Source organism: Eschrichtius robustus, chromosome 6, assembly GCF_028021215.1.
Source record: "Eschrichtius robustus isolate mEscRob2 chromosome 6, mEscRob2.pri, whole genome shotgun sequence".
Lineage (NCBI taxonomy): Eukaryota > Metazoa > Chordata > Mammalia > Artiodactyla > Eschrichtiidae > Eschrichtius > Eschrichtius robustus.
Genome location: NC_090829.1, coordinates 133957976 through 133972994, shown reverse-complemented (window position 1 = coordinate 133972994; position 15019 = coordinate 133957976).

Below are 15019 nucleotides of genomic sequence, written 5' to 3'. Positions count from 1 at the left end.
ATCTCCCTCCCTCCCATCCTCCCCATCCCACCCCTCTAGGTGGTCACAAAGCACCGAGCTGATCTCCCTGTGCTATGCGGTTGCCTCCCACTAGCTATCTATTTTACATTTGGTAGTGTATATATGTCCATGACACTCTCTTACCCTGTCACATCTCACCCCACCCCCTCCCCATATCCTCAAGTCCATTCTCTAGTAGGTCTGTGTCTTTATTCCCGTCTTGCCACTAGGTTCTTCATGGCTTTTTTTTTTTTTTTTCCTTAGATTCCGTATATATGTGTTAGCATACTGTATTTGTTTTTGTCTTTCTGACTTACTTCACTCTGTATGACAGACTCTAACTCCATCCACCTCATTACAAATACCTCCATTTCATTTCTTTTTATGGCTGAGTAATATTCCATTGTATATATGTGCCACATCTTCTTTATCCATTCATCTGTCGATGGACATTTAGGTTGCTTCCGTGTCCTGGCTATTGTAAATAGAGCTGCAATGAACATTCGGGTACATGACTCTTTTTGAACTATGGTTTTCTCAGGGTATATGCCCAGTAGTGGGATTGCTGGGTCGTATGGTAGTTCTATTTGTAGTTTTTTAAGGAACCTCCATACTGTTCTCCATAGTGGCTGTATCAATTTACATTCCCACCAACAGTGCAAGAGTGTTCCCTTTCCTCCACACCCTCTCCAGCATTTATTGTTTCTAGATTTTTTGATGATGGCCATTCTGATCGGTGTGAGATGATATCTCATTGTAGTTTTGATTTGCATTTCTCTAATGATTAAGGATGTTGAGCATTCTTTCATGTGTCTGTTGGCAATCTGTATATCTTCTTTGGAGAAATGTCTATTTAGGTCTTCTGCCCATTTTTGGATTGGGTTGTTGGTTTTTTTGTTATTGAGCTGCATGAGCTGCTTGTAAATCTTGGAGATTAATCCTTTGTCAGTTGCTTCATTTGCAAATATTTTCTCCCATTCTGAGGGTTGTCTTTTGGTCTTGTTTATGGTTTCCTTTGCTGTGCAAAAGCTTTTAAGTTTCATTAGGTCCCATTTGTTTATTTGTGTTCTTATTTCCATTTCTCTGGGAGCTGGGTCAAAAAGAATCTTGCTGTGATGTATGTCATAGAGTGTTCTGCCTATGTTTTCCTCTAAGAGTTTGATAGTGTCTGGCCTTCCATTTAGGTCTTTAATCCATTTTGAGTTTATTTTTGTGCATGGTGTCAGGGAGTGTTCTAATTTCATACTTTTACATGTATCTGTCCAATTTTCCCAGCACCACTTATTGAAGAGGCTGTCTTTTCTCCACTGTATATGCTTGCCTCCTTTATCAAAGATAAGGTGCCCATATGTGTGTGGGTTTATCTCTGGGCTTTCTATCCTGTTCCATTGATCTATATTTCTGTTTTTGTGCCAGTACCAAACTGTCTTGATTACTGTAGCTTTGTAATATAGTCTGAAGTCAGGGAGCCTGATTCCCCAAGCTCCATTTTTCGTTCTCAAGATTGCTTTGGCTATTCGGGGTCTTTTGTGTTTCCATACAAATTGTGAAATTTTTTGTTCTAGTTCTGTGAAAAATGCCAGTGGTAGTTTGATAGGGATTGCATTGAATCTGTAGATTGCTTTGGGTAGTAGAGTCATTTTCACAATGTTGATTCTTCCAATCCAGGAACATGGTATATCTCTCCATCTATTTGTATCATCTTTAATTTCTTTCATCAGTGTCTTATAATTTTCTGCATACAGGTCTTTTGTCTCCTTAGGTAGGTTTATTCCTAGATATTTTATTCTTTTTGTGGCAATGGTAAACGGGAGTGTTTTCTTAATTTCACTTTCAGATTTTTCGTCATTAGTGTATAGAAATGCAAGAGATTTCTGTGCATTAATTTTGTATCCTGCTACTTTACCAAATTCATTGATTAGCTCTAGGAGTTTTCTGGTAGCATCTTTAGGATTCTCTATGTATAGTATCTTGTCATCTGCAAATAGTGACAGCTTTACTTCTTCTTTTCCGATTTGGATTCCTTTTATTTCTTTGTCTTCTCTGATTGCTGTGGCTAACACTTCCAAAACTATGTTGAATAATAGTGGTGAGAGTGGGCAACCTTGTCTTGTTCCTGATCTTAGTGGAAATGGTTTCAGTTTTTCACCATTGAGGACAATGTTGGCTGTGGGTTTGTCATATATGGCCTTTATTATGTTGAGGAAAGTTCCCTCTATGCCTACTTTCTGCAGGGCTTTTATCATAAATGGGTGTTGAATTTTGTCGAAAGCTTTCTCTGCATCTATTGAGATGATCATATGGTTTTTCTCCTTCAATTTGTTAATATGGTGTATCACATTGATTGATTTGCGTATGTTGAAGAATCCTTGCATTCCTGGGATAAACCCCACTTGATCATGGTGTATGATCCTTTTAATGTGCTGTTGGATTCTGTTTGCTAGTATTTTGTTGAGGATTTTTGCATCTATGTTCTTCAGTGATATTGGCCTGTAGTTTTCTTTCTTTGTGACATCTTTGTCTGGTTTTGGTATCAGGGTGATGGTGGCCTCGTAGAATGAGTTTGGGAGTGTTCCTCCCTCTGCAATATTTTGGAAGAGTTTGTGAAGGATAGGTGTTAGCTCTTCTCTAAATGTTTGATAGAATTCACCTGTGAAGCCATCTGGTCCTGGGCTTTTGTTTGTTGGAAGGTTTTTAATCACAGTTTCAATTTCAGTGCTTGTGATTGGTCTGTTCATATTTTCTATTTCTTCCTGGTTCAGTCTTGGCAGTTTGTGCATTTCTAAGAATCTGTCCATTTCTTCCAGGTTGTCCATTTTATTGGCATAGAGTTGCTTGTCGTAATCTCTCATGATCTTTTGTATTTCTGCAGTGTCAGTGGTTACTTCTCCTTTTTCATTTCTAATTCTATTGATTTGAGTCTTCTCCCTTTTTCTCTTGATGAGTCTGGCTAATGGTTTATCAATTTTGTTTATCTTCTCAAAGAACCAGCTTTTAGTTTAATTGATTTTTTGCTATTGTTTCCTTCATTTCTTTTTCATTTATTTCTGACCTGATCTTTATAATTTCTTTCCTTCTGCTGGCTTTGGGGTTTTTTTGTTCTTCTTTCTCTAATTGCTTTAGGTGCAAGGTTAGGTTGTTTATTCGAGATGTTTCCTGTTTCGTGAGGTAGGCTTGGATTGCTATAAACTTCCCTCTTAGCACTGCTTTTGCTGCGTCCCATAGGTTTTGGGTCGTCGTATCTCCATTGTCATTTGTTTCTAGGTATTTTTTGATTTCCCCTTTGATTTCTTCAGTGATCACTTCGTTATTAAGCAGTGTATTGTGTAGCCTCCATGTGTTTGTATTTTTTACAGATCTTTTCCTGTAATTGATATCTAGTCTCATCGCGTTGTGGTCGGAAAAGATACTTGATACGATTTCAATTTTCTTAAATTTACCAAGGCTTGATTTGTGACCCAAGATATGATCTATCCTGGAGAATGTTCCATGAGCACTTGAGAAAAATGTGTATTCTGTTGTTTTTGGGTGGAATGTCCTATAAATATCAATTAAGTCCATCTTGTTTAATGTATCATTTAAAGCTTGTGTTTCCTTATTTATTTTCATTTTGGATGATCTGTCCATTGGTGAAAGTGGGGTGTTAAAGTCCCCTACTATGATTGTGTTGCTGTCGATTTCCCCTTTTATGGCTGTTAGTATTTGCCTTATGTATTGAGGTACTCCTATGTTGGGTGCATAAATATTTACAATTGTTATACCTTCCTCTTGGATCGATCCCTTGATCATTATATAGTGTCCTTCTTTGTCTCTTGTAATAGTCTTTATTTTAAAGTCTCTTTTGTCTGATATGAGAATTGCTACTCCAGCTTTCTTTTGATTTCCATTTGCATGGAATATCTTTTTCCATCCCCTCACTTTCAGTCTGTATGTGTCTCTAGGTCTGAAGTGGGTCTCTTGTAGACAGCATATATATGGGTCTTGTTTTTGTATCCATTCAGCCAGCCTGTGTCTTTTGGTGGGAGCATTTAATCCATTTACATTCAAGGTAATTATCGATATGTATGTTCGTATTCCCATTTTCTTAAATGTTTTGGGTTTGTTATTGTAGGTGTTTTCCTTCTCTTGTGTTTCTTGCCTAGAGAAGTTCCCTTAGCATTTGTTGTAAAGCTGGTTTGGTGGTGCTGAACTCTCTCAGCTTTTGCTTGTCTGTAAAGGTTTTAATTTCTCCATCACATCTGAATGAGATCCTTGCTGGGTAGAGTAATCTTGGTTGTAGGTTTTTCTCCTTCATCACTTTAAGTATATCCTGCCACTCCCTTCTGGCTTGCAGAGTTTCTGCTGAAAGATCAGATGTTAACCTTATGGGGATTCCCTTGTGTGTTATTTGCTGTTTTTCCCTTGGTGCCTTTAATATGTTTTCCTTATATTTAATTTTTGACAGTTTGATTAATATGTGTCTTGGCGTGTTTCTCCTTGGGTTTATCCTGTATGGGACTCTCTGTGCTTCCAGGACTTGATTAACTATTTCCTTTCCCATATTAGGGAAGTTTTCAACTATAATCTCTTCAAATATTTTCTCAGTCCCTTTCTTTTTCTCTTCTTCTTCTGGGACCCCTATAATTCGAATGTTGGTGCGTTTAATGTTGTCCCAGAGGTCTCTGAGACTGTCCTCAGTTCTTTTCATTCTTTTTTCTTTATCCTGCTCCGCAGTAGTTATTTCCACCGTTTTATCTTCCAGGTCACTTATCCTTTCTTCTGCCTCAGTTATTCTGCTATTGATCCCATCTAGAGTATTTTGAATTTCATTTATTGTGTTTTTCATCATTGCTTGGTTCCTCTTTAGTTCTTCTACGTCCTTGTTAAATGTTTCTTGCATTTTGTCTATTCTATTTCCAAGATTTTGGATCATCCTTACTATCATTATTCTGAATTCTTTTTCAGGTAGACTACCTATTTCCTCTTCATTTGTTAAATCTGGCGTGTTTTGACCCTGCTCCTTCATCTGCTGTGTGTTTTTCTGTCGTCTCATTTTGCTTATCTTACTGTGTTTGGGGTCTCCTTTTCACAGACTGCATGTTTGTAGTTCCCGTTGTTTTTGGTATCTGTCCCCAGTGGCTAAGGTTGGTTCAGTGGGTTGTGTAGGCTTCCTGGTGGAGGGAACTAGTGCCTGAGTTCTGGTGGATGAGTCTGGATCTTGTCTTTCTGGTGGGCACGTCCACGTCTGGTGGTGTATTTTGGGGTGTCTGTGGCCTTATTATGATTTTAGGCAGCCTCTCTGCTAATGGATGGGGCTGTGTTCCTGTCTTGCTAGTTGTTTGGCATAGGGTGTCCAGCACTGTAGCTTGCTGGTCGTTGAGTGAAGCTGGGTCTTGATGTTGAGATGGAGATCTCTGAGAGATTTTTGCCGTTTGGTATTACGTGGAGCTGGGAGGTCTCTTGTGGACCAGTGTCCTGAAGTTGGCTCTCCCACCTCAGAGGCACGGCCCTGATGCCTGGCTGGAGCACCAAGAGCCTTTCGTCCACACGGCTCAGAGTAAAAGGGAGAAAAAATAGAAAGAAAGAAAGAAAGAGGCTATAATATAGTGAAGTAAAATAAAGCTATTATAAAGCAGAGCTATACAGACAAAATCTCACCCAGAAGCATATACATATACACTCACAAAAAAAAGGAAAAGGGGAAAAATTAATATATCCTGCTCCCAAAGTCCACCTCCTGAATTTGGGATGATTCGTTGTCTATTCAGGTATTCAACAGATGCAGGCACATCAAGTTGTTTGTGGAGTTTTAATCCGCTGCTTCTGAGGCTGCTGGGAGAGATTTCCCCTTCTCTTCTCTGTTCGCACAGCTCCTGGGGATCAGCTTTGGATTTGGACCCGCCTCTGCGTGTAGGTCACCTGAGGGCGTCTGTTCCCCGCCCAGACAGGACGGGGTTAAAGGAGCAGCTGCTTCGGGGGCTCTGGCTCACCCAGGCCGCGGGGAGGGAGGGGTACAGAGGAGGCGGGGCGAGCCTGCGGCGGCAGAGGCCGGCGTGACGTTGCAGCAGCCTGAGGTGCGCCGTGTGTTCTCCCGGGGAACTTGTCCCCGGGTCACGGGAGCCTGGCGGTGGCGGGCTGCACAGGCTCCCGGGAGGGGCGGTGTGGAGAGTGACCTGTGCTCACACACAGGCTTTTTGGAGGCGGCAGCAGCAGCCCCAGCGTCTCACGCCCGTCTCTGGGGTCCGCGCTGATCGCCGCGGCTCGCGCCCTTCTCTGGAGTTCGTTTAGGCGGCGCTCTGAATCCCCTCTCCTTGTGCGCAGCGAAACAAAGAGGCAAGAAAAAGTCTCTTGCCTCTTCGGCAGCTGCAGACCTTTTCCCGGACTCCCTCCCGGCTAGCTGTGGTGCGCTAACCCCTTCAGGCTGTGTTCACGCCGCCAACCCCTGTCCTCTCCCTGCGATCCGACCGAAGCCCAAGCCTCAGTTCCCAGCCCCGCCTGCCCCGGCGGGGGAGCAGACAAGCCTCTCGGGCTGGTGAGTGCTGCTCGTTGCTGAGCCTCTGTGCAGGAATCTCTCCGCTTTGCCCTCCGCACCCCTGTGGCTGCGCTCTCTTCCGTGGCTCCGAAGCTTCCCCCCTCTGCCACCCGCAGTCTCTGCCCGCGAAGGGGCTTCCTAGTGCGTGGAAATCTTTCCTCCTTCACAGCTCCCTCCCACTGGTGCAGGTGCCGTCCCTATTCTTTTGTCTCTGTTATTTCTTTTTTCTTTTGCCCTACCCGAGTACGGGGGGAGTTTCTTGCCTGTTTAGAGGTCGGACGTTTTCTGTCAGCGCTCAGTGGGTGTTCTGTAGGAGGAGTTCCACGTGTAGATGTATTTCTACTGTATCTGTGGGAAGGAAGGTGATCTCCGCGTCTTACTCTTCCGCCATCTTCTCTCCTGCCTCTGAGCTTTTAAAGAAATGGTATGCATCCAAATTTTAAGCCTCTCTCTCCAGAAGTTCCTTAACTTCAGACAAGTTCTTTAGTCTTGAGAGCCTCTTGCCACGCGCTTCCCGGACCCTCTCTCTGCGACCCCCAAGCTTTCTTTTCCTCCAGACCCTTAAAACTGCTCCCCCAACCCTTATCCGTGGACGCGCCGCCGGCCTGGCGTCCCCCGCCGGATGGGCTTCTTACCAGAGGTAGCGTGATGGTGGGACGCGCAGAACCTGTATCAGGATGACCTAGGGAGTCTGAAGATACAGAGCGTCCCTCCCCAACCCCCATTCTTGTCCATCCCTTCCTTCCTCTCTGAATTCCGGTCAACTGAGAGGCTGTATCAGATTCTTTGCTTCTGGGGTGTGGAATGGAGTGTATGTGTGAGGTTATAAAAGTTCCCCAGATGCCATCAATGTGGGAGGAGGAGAGGGCTCCAATGGGCATCTGGATGTATGCTTAGAGAATATTCTGTATCCCTCGGTGTACAGAGGAAGCTAAGAGAAGTTTGAGAAGAAATTGTCACAGCTTTGGAGAGAAAACTGAAGACACTGTAGTGGACATTTCTGACAGTCTACTCGGCATTCATCCCCATCTTCTTACCAGCGCCTGGTGTATGATTTGTGCCCATTGAGCACTAGCTGTGTAATTTGGGAAGAATTGATTCTCCCCAGTGTTGGTATTCTTCGCAGTGCCGAGCACTGATCAGATTGAGCCTGAAGCTCACACAGAATTTTCTGTAATTGCTACAGAATTAACATGAAGAGGCTTTCCTGAAGAAGCGCATGGCTGTTGGTTTCAGGTGCTCTACAGCTATCGAGGAGGGTGAAGAGCTTCCAGAGTGTCCACTGTCAGCAGGTGGTGTCTGGTGACCTTGGCTAGGATTAAGCATGAATGAGAAGAGAAAAAGCATCTGGGGAGCTTTTGCTTCTGTGACTGTAGTTTTCAGGGGGCAAGGGGTGGGCAATAACCAGAGGGGATTGTAGGACCAAAGGAGGGGTTTTTACTTTAGAAGGTAGGGGAGTAGTAAGTATATTTCTGTAGTGAACGTCTAAAGCTGATCATTTCCGTGCATTAGCCCAAGTTATCTGTGCCCGTTAGACTTCACCTCAAATGTAACGTCTCTCCAAATGAGCCGACGTTCTCATCTCTATTTCTCCCTTTCAAAAAAAGAAAAAGAAAAAATCCTGACACCATCTTGCTTCTCTTTCTCTGTTCCCTCCTTATTCTATTCTGCTCCCTATTGTATCCTCAGTGTTTTGCACGGTGCATGTCACACATTAGATGCTCAAGAAATATTTATTATATGAATAAAGTAAAGGTTGGTTCTATCTTTATGTCGTCTTGGTTTGTGGTGTCTCTAGCTACCTAGTTTCTCAAGCCCTTCTCCTCCCCTTCTCTTTCCTTCTTCCCTCCATCCCTTCTCTTCATCTCTTTGGCTACTGTCCCAGTTTAGACTTTTGCCCTCTCTTGCCAGGCTGATTTCCATGGCTGTTCTCGCACAGCTCTCAGTGGTTCTCAAGTTCTGGCCAAGCAGGGGATGGCCATAGATGCTCCCTTAAATCCCCAAAGCCTCCATGTTTCATATAGGGATTCAGTTAAAACCTTTTTTTCCTCTTACAGCGGTGGTGAGCAAAGGATGAGTTACAACCTGTGCATTTATCAGACTAATGTAATAGAACCATTGACAGTTGGTCCTGAAGGATTTCCTCAAGTCCAGGTGCTGAGATGCTAAGAATCCCCAGCCAGTGATTGCTTTGGTGCCTTTAGACCTTGGATGGCATAACCAGGTGATGTTTTCCTACATTTTCAATGGGAAAAAAAAAGTTGTTACCTTCAGGTATGCTGGAGGTTATGAGAAAGTGAGCAAAGTATGCCAGCACACGAGGTATTACTAGAGGGCTATCCATTGGACAGCCGGGAGGATTATTTGTCCACCACAGTCATAGCTCATGTATGTTAACGCCCCAGGTTGTTGTGATTTTTTTTCTTTTGATGTCTGCAGTCGAATTAATCAACTTTCAAGAATACTCTATTGTTAACTGGGAAGCTCACTTTGGGAAGAACCCAAGGTCACAGAGGGCTGGATCTGAAAATATGACAGTCACCCTATGACCCTGGAAACTGCCTTTGGCTCAGCTTGGTGAAGCTGGGCCCAAGGAGTGAATGAATCTGAGAGCCTGTTACAGAAAACCTAGGATCTGAATCTTCACAGAACCTGAGGAGTTAGATGGACCTACCTTATTTGTTTTGCTGCCTGATGAGAAGGCAACTAACTATACAAGTGAGGAATGTCGGTCAGGTGCTAGGAGATCTTGTGAACAGTTATTCCTTGTAGGTTGGTTAAACAGGCATGCCAGAACCCAAGTGGTTCAACCTTTGCTTCTATTCAAGATTCAAAGTCTATTTTTTTTCCTAGGGAAACATTGCACTTATGTCATTGTCACATTGGAAAAATATTTTATTTCTTACTTTTCAAATTTTTATTGAAGTATAGTTGATTTACAATGTTGTGTTAATTTCTGCTGTACAACAAAGTGATTCAGTTATACATATGTACACATTCTTTTTCCTATTCTTTTCCATTGTGGTTTATCACAGGATATTGAATACAGTTCCCTGTGCGATACAGTAGGACTTTGTTGTTTATCCATTCTGTATCACACTGGAAAAATATTTTGAAGGGACTAAAAACATGCAGGAACAAATTGTCATCCAGTAACTCTGGAGTGTGTCTCACATTACATTTTCATCCCCTGTCCTTTCCCTCTGACGACCCTTTGGAAGATGGTTGGGTGAATGACTCAACCTCCGTTGGCTGGACCCTCAGCTGCAAAATGAGGGGGAAGGTAAGGAGCTAAATGAGCTTTCATCTCCTTTCTGCCATTGCATTCTGGGGGCCTGGGGGGCAAGACAGCAGCCAGTCCTGTGTCCTGAATGATAAGGCAAGTTGGCAGAGCTGGCCAGGACTCCCAAGCCAAATCAACCAAAGAACTCCGGAGTTTTCTTTTGTCCCGTCTTGACTGTCCATATGTTTCCAATCACTGCTTTGTGTAATATAAACTAAAACTCTCCAAGTACTTGTCTTGAAGTTATTGTCAGGGACTTTTGGTTACTGGTCAGGAAACAAAGCTCTGGTGGTTTGGGCTGTGAGACTCTGGCCCTCGTGTTGGCGCTGTGTTAGTGCTCTGAAGAGCCCTGTACCTGGGGGCCAAACTCAAATGATCACAGACCAGGGAGGCTGTGTCAGTCAGTGAGTGCCAGGGAGACAGGGGGGCGGCAGGCAGGCTATACCCCAGGGCTTGTTGCTGTGGTCCAGTGTTGCCAGATCTTTCTGTTTTTTAAGAGAAGCTGGAAATCCTGAAGTCTTCTTCTCATTTTTAAATGTTGGATCAAAAAGGAAAAAACATTTTTTAAAAACAGTCCCACAGTCCAAACAAAATATGTCTGTAGGCCACACACACCCTCAGGCCACCCAGAGCCATTTTCTGGGCGTTCAGACCACAGTATTTCTTGTACATACAATTCTTTATTGACAATTTCGAACATTCTCAAGAGAATAATATATTGAACCCCATACAAACTCTTCTGTTGCCCAGCTTCAAGGATTAGCAATTTATGGCCAATCTGCTTTCATCTAAAATCCCCACACACAAACACACACACACATACACACAAACACACACACATATACACACACACACCCATCCTGGATTATTTTGATGCAAATCCCAGACACTGTATCATCTCATCTGTAAATATATCAGTATATGTTGCAAAAAAGATATATAAACCATACTGACCGTAACTGGTTAATAATATCAAATATCTAGTCAGTTTTCAGATTTATTCCCCTGTCTGATAATTTTTTAATGGCTTTTTGAATCATGATCCAAATTATACCCATATATTGCCACTGATGGATACATGTCTTAAGTGTCATATAATCAATAAGCTCCCTGCTATTCTCTTTCTTTTTTTTTTTCCTTTACTTTATTAAAATGACTTAAGTCTTTGACCTATCAAGTTTCCTATTTTCTGGATTTTGCTGATTGAATCCCTGTGGCTTTGTTCAAAATTTGCTTGTGAATTCAGTATCTTCAGTTTGATAGTATAGAGGAGTCGAGATACTTGTATTTTAGCAGTTTTGCCTTATTTTTCTCCTGCTACTGGAGAGTTTAGACTACAAGTTCATGCTTTACAGGGTTTTTCTCCTGGTAATAGGATACTATCCAATGTCTGCCTAATGTCCTTTTTTCTTTACAAGTAAGAGTGTAGTGGGGATGATCAGATCTAAGATCTTATCAGCCTATAGCTGGCTTTCATGGATCTATTTGAAGCCTGTATGCTTTCCTGAAATGCTCCGTGCTGCCTCATGATGTGAAAACTTGGTTCCTATTTTTACTTTTTCAAACTCCTGGCAGCAAATAGGAAGCCTACAGAATCACTTTGGATTAGAATATTTTGGATTTGAAATCAAGGCACACTGTGACACTCTAATTAAAAATGGTATGTGTATGGCTCAGCTCAAGTGAATAATTTGTTGAACTACAAACAGTAATAAATTGCAGAAACGATTCACTTGGATTTTTAGGAAAGGTTATTTGGAAAGCTTAAAACCAATTATTTTGAAATATTAAAGGCCTTTTAAAAATGGAGCCGAAGATACAAAGTAAGGAGTTATTAATATCAGTCTTAAATGTTTTCCCTTAAAATCTTTCACGAAGTTAAAATAATTGGTGGATTTCTTTTGTCAACTTACCAGCAGGTTGGTTCAGATTCCTTGAACATAATGCATATAACTAAGTTTGAATTCAGAGGAAGCATTTCAAAATTAATTCTTTTAATATGAATCTTTGCATGAAGTGTCTAGTATTACTGAGATAAGCTTCCTGTGGCCTTATTTATAGGTGGCCTATTTTGGGGGTTCAGCACATTGAATCCTTGGAACTTCACGTCCGATTTTGTTCTTTAGGCCTTCATTTGTGGTCCATGAAGCAGTTCAGAGAAGACAAATGACCGATAAAGTTGTACTGATAATATGATTCGAAGTAAGATGTCATTTAAAGTAAAATATTATCATATAGTGGCCCATGAGGACGCAGAATACACTAACACACAAGGACAGGTGTGTAAATAATGTGAACAGTGAGCTGACCTACAGCAGCAATCATGATGAATGATTTCGTTACTAAACCGTGAAGAAACGGAATGTTGCCACCTTGGTTGAGAAACAAGAGGATGTCTCTTCGTTGTCTATTCCTAGCTCCAGGAAGGATGCACGAGGTCTGTCAGATTTTCTAGCTACCCTTAATTGCGTTGTGCCTTTAGTAAGAAGAAACCATTCTTGCCAAATTAACTGGGCGGGTAAGCTTGGGTTGAATACCAAGGTATTCAGGTTTCGTTGCTATGGAAATTTCTCCACAAAGAAAAAGAATACAGAACCTTTTAAAATGGGTAGCTAGTGAATTAAAAAAAAAATGTATTATGTTATTCTGATCTGTCTGCCTGGTACATCTAGTTCCATTCTGTTGACTAGGAAACTAAGTCTTAGTGCAACTTGATTTTAAATCTAGCAGTTGCTGACAGACGTAGAAATAGAAAAGTGATCTCACACTCTTTAAGTTCTTTGTGCCCTCTTTGCTGTTCCTGGTATTTATAACCCCCAATACTGTCGAGTCTCTTTATAAGGGGCAGGGTGGGTGGGGGGTGGATGCTGAACCAGCTTGAGTTATACAGTTGGGGGTCTCTTTCCCTCCACCCATCTCTCCTTTTCTCCCTCCTTCTCCTCTTTTCTTCTTTCTTGCTTACCTGTCTACCTGCCTTCCTGCCTTGCATTACAGTTCTGGCTCTGGAGCCAGACTTTAGGATCTATTCAAATCTGAATAGTCCTGAGTCATTTCCACAGAGATTCTCCTGTGGTTCTTTGTATTCTTTTTGTACACAGGTTTGATCCCTAGCACACTTCTTCTAAAAATTTCCAATGAAGTATTTAATTTTTAAAAATTTTTAAAGTTTTTATTGAAGTATAGTTGATTTACAATATTGTGCCAATCTCTGCTGTACAGCAAAGTGACTCAGTTATACACATATACACATTCTTTTTTTATATTCTTTTCCATTAGAGTTTATCACAGGATATTGAATATAGTTCCCTGTGCTATACAGTAGGACCTTGTTGTTTATCCATTGTAAATGTAATAGTTTGCATCTGCCAACACCAATCCAATGAAGTATTTAAAATAGTCTCTAAGCATCATCTTTTTAATAGCTTCCGTCTTCCGGGGAAATATACAGATACTGTAGAGGAAGCCTGTGCATAGGGTCCAGCTTCAAAGTGCTCATCGTGAAGATGACATTGAACTTTCTCCTGAGGGATGGTCTGGATCGACGGATGAGAGAGGAAGGGAAGGTGCTGCAGTGGGTCCGTTGCACATTGATCCCCAAACTCAGGAGTCAAGGGCAACATGTTTTTCATCCTCTGCTAATGGAGGGGCATATTTCCATTCATTTGGGACCTGCATATGTTAAGTAACATCTATGGGGCCATGGCAAGAATAAGGTAACTGGCTTCCTGTCTTATTTAGTGTGACAAACCAGAGTTGCTTTGGACAAAGGGCAAAATCCAGCTTCAGGATGTGTGCAGTTTACTTTCTATGTCCTTTGTCAAGCATCCCAAGGGAATAATATTTATGGCTGTGATATCAGACAGTGGGAGGCCTGGTAGCTGGGGTGGCTATTCCTGGATTGCCCCTCACATCACACTTGGACAGCGGGATCCTGTGGTGCCGAGGAGTATGATTCGATTCAGGGGATATGTATCAAGCACCTGTTATGTTCCAGGTACTATGAGACATGCTTGAGATAAAGGATTATGTGAGACATAGACCTTGCCCATAAGGTACTTACAGCCAGTGCGTGAAACAGACACGTAATCACATCCATGGAGAACCGTGTGTGATAAAGGCAGAAGGAGAAGTATATCAGAGGACAGAGTATAGACATGCCCCCTGTGTGGGATCTACTGGAGAGATCTTCTCTCCTGGGCACTGCCCTGAGTGTTTGGAGATTGGATCCCAAATCCTCAAACTACAGTCTGAAGACAAAATTCTGCTTGTTTCCTGTTTTTATAAGCCCCTTACATTTTACATTTTTAAATGGTTGGGGGAAACAAATCAAAAGAAGAATAATAAATCGTAACATGAAAATTATATGAAATTCAAATTTCAGTGTCCAAAATGAAAGAAAGATCTATTGGAACAAAGCTGTACTGTTTCCGTATTGTCTATGGTTGCGTTTACATTACAGTGGCCGAATTAAGTAGTCACCGCAGAGACTGTATTGCCCACGTGGCTGCCATAACAGAGTACTGCCCATGGGGTGGCTTGAACAATATAAATTTATTTTCTCACAATTCTGGAGGTTAGAAGTGTGAGGTCAAGGTGTTGGCAGAGTTCTTTCTGAGGCCTCTCTGCTTGGCTTGCAGGTGGCTGTTTTCTTCCTGTGTCTTCACATGGTTTTCCCTTTGTAACTGTTTGTGTCCTAATCTCCTCTTCTTATAATGACACCAATCCTATTGGATTAGGGCCCACCCATATGAACTAATTTTAACTTACTTACTTCTTTAAAGACCCTATCTGCAAATACAGTCATATTCTGTCATATTCTGAGGTACTAGGGGTTAGAACATAGGAATTTTGGGAGACCCAATTAAGCCCATAATACGCATAAAGCCTAAAGCCTAAAACATTTTCTATCTGCTCTTTTTTATTTTTTATTTATTTATTTTTTGGCCGTGCCACGCAGCTTGTGGGATCTTAGTTCCCCGACCAGGGATCAAACCTGCACCCTCGGCAGTGAAAGCTAGGAGTCCTAACCGCTGGACTGCCAGGGAATTCCACTACTATCTGTTCTTCACAGAAAAAAATCTGCCCACCCTGGCCTATGCCATTGCACAATTTTGATGTGGTCTGCTTGTCTTCCTTATTCTCCCCTCCATCAGCACACACCCATTTAGTTGTAACTGTCACCATTCTCTTCTTAGTTTATCCATCCATCCATCCATCCATCCATG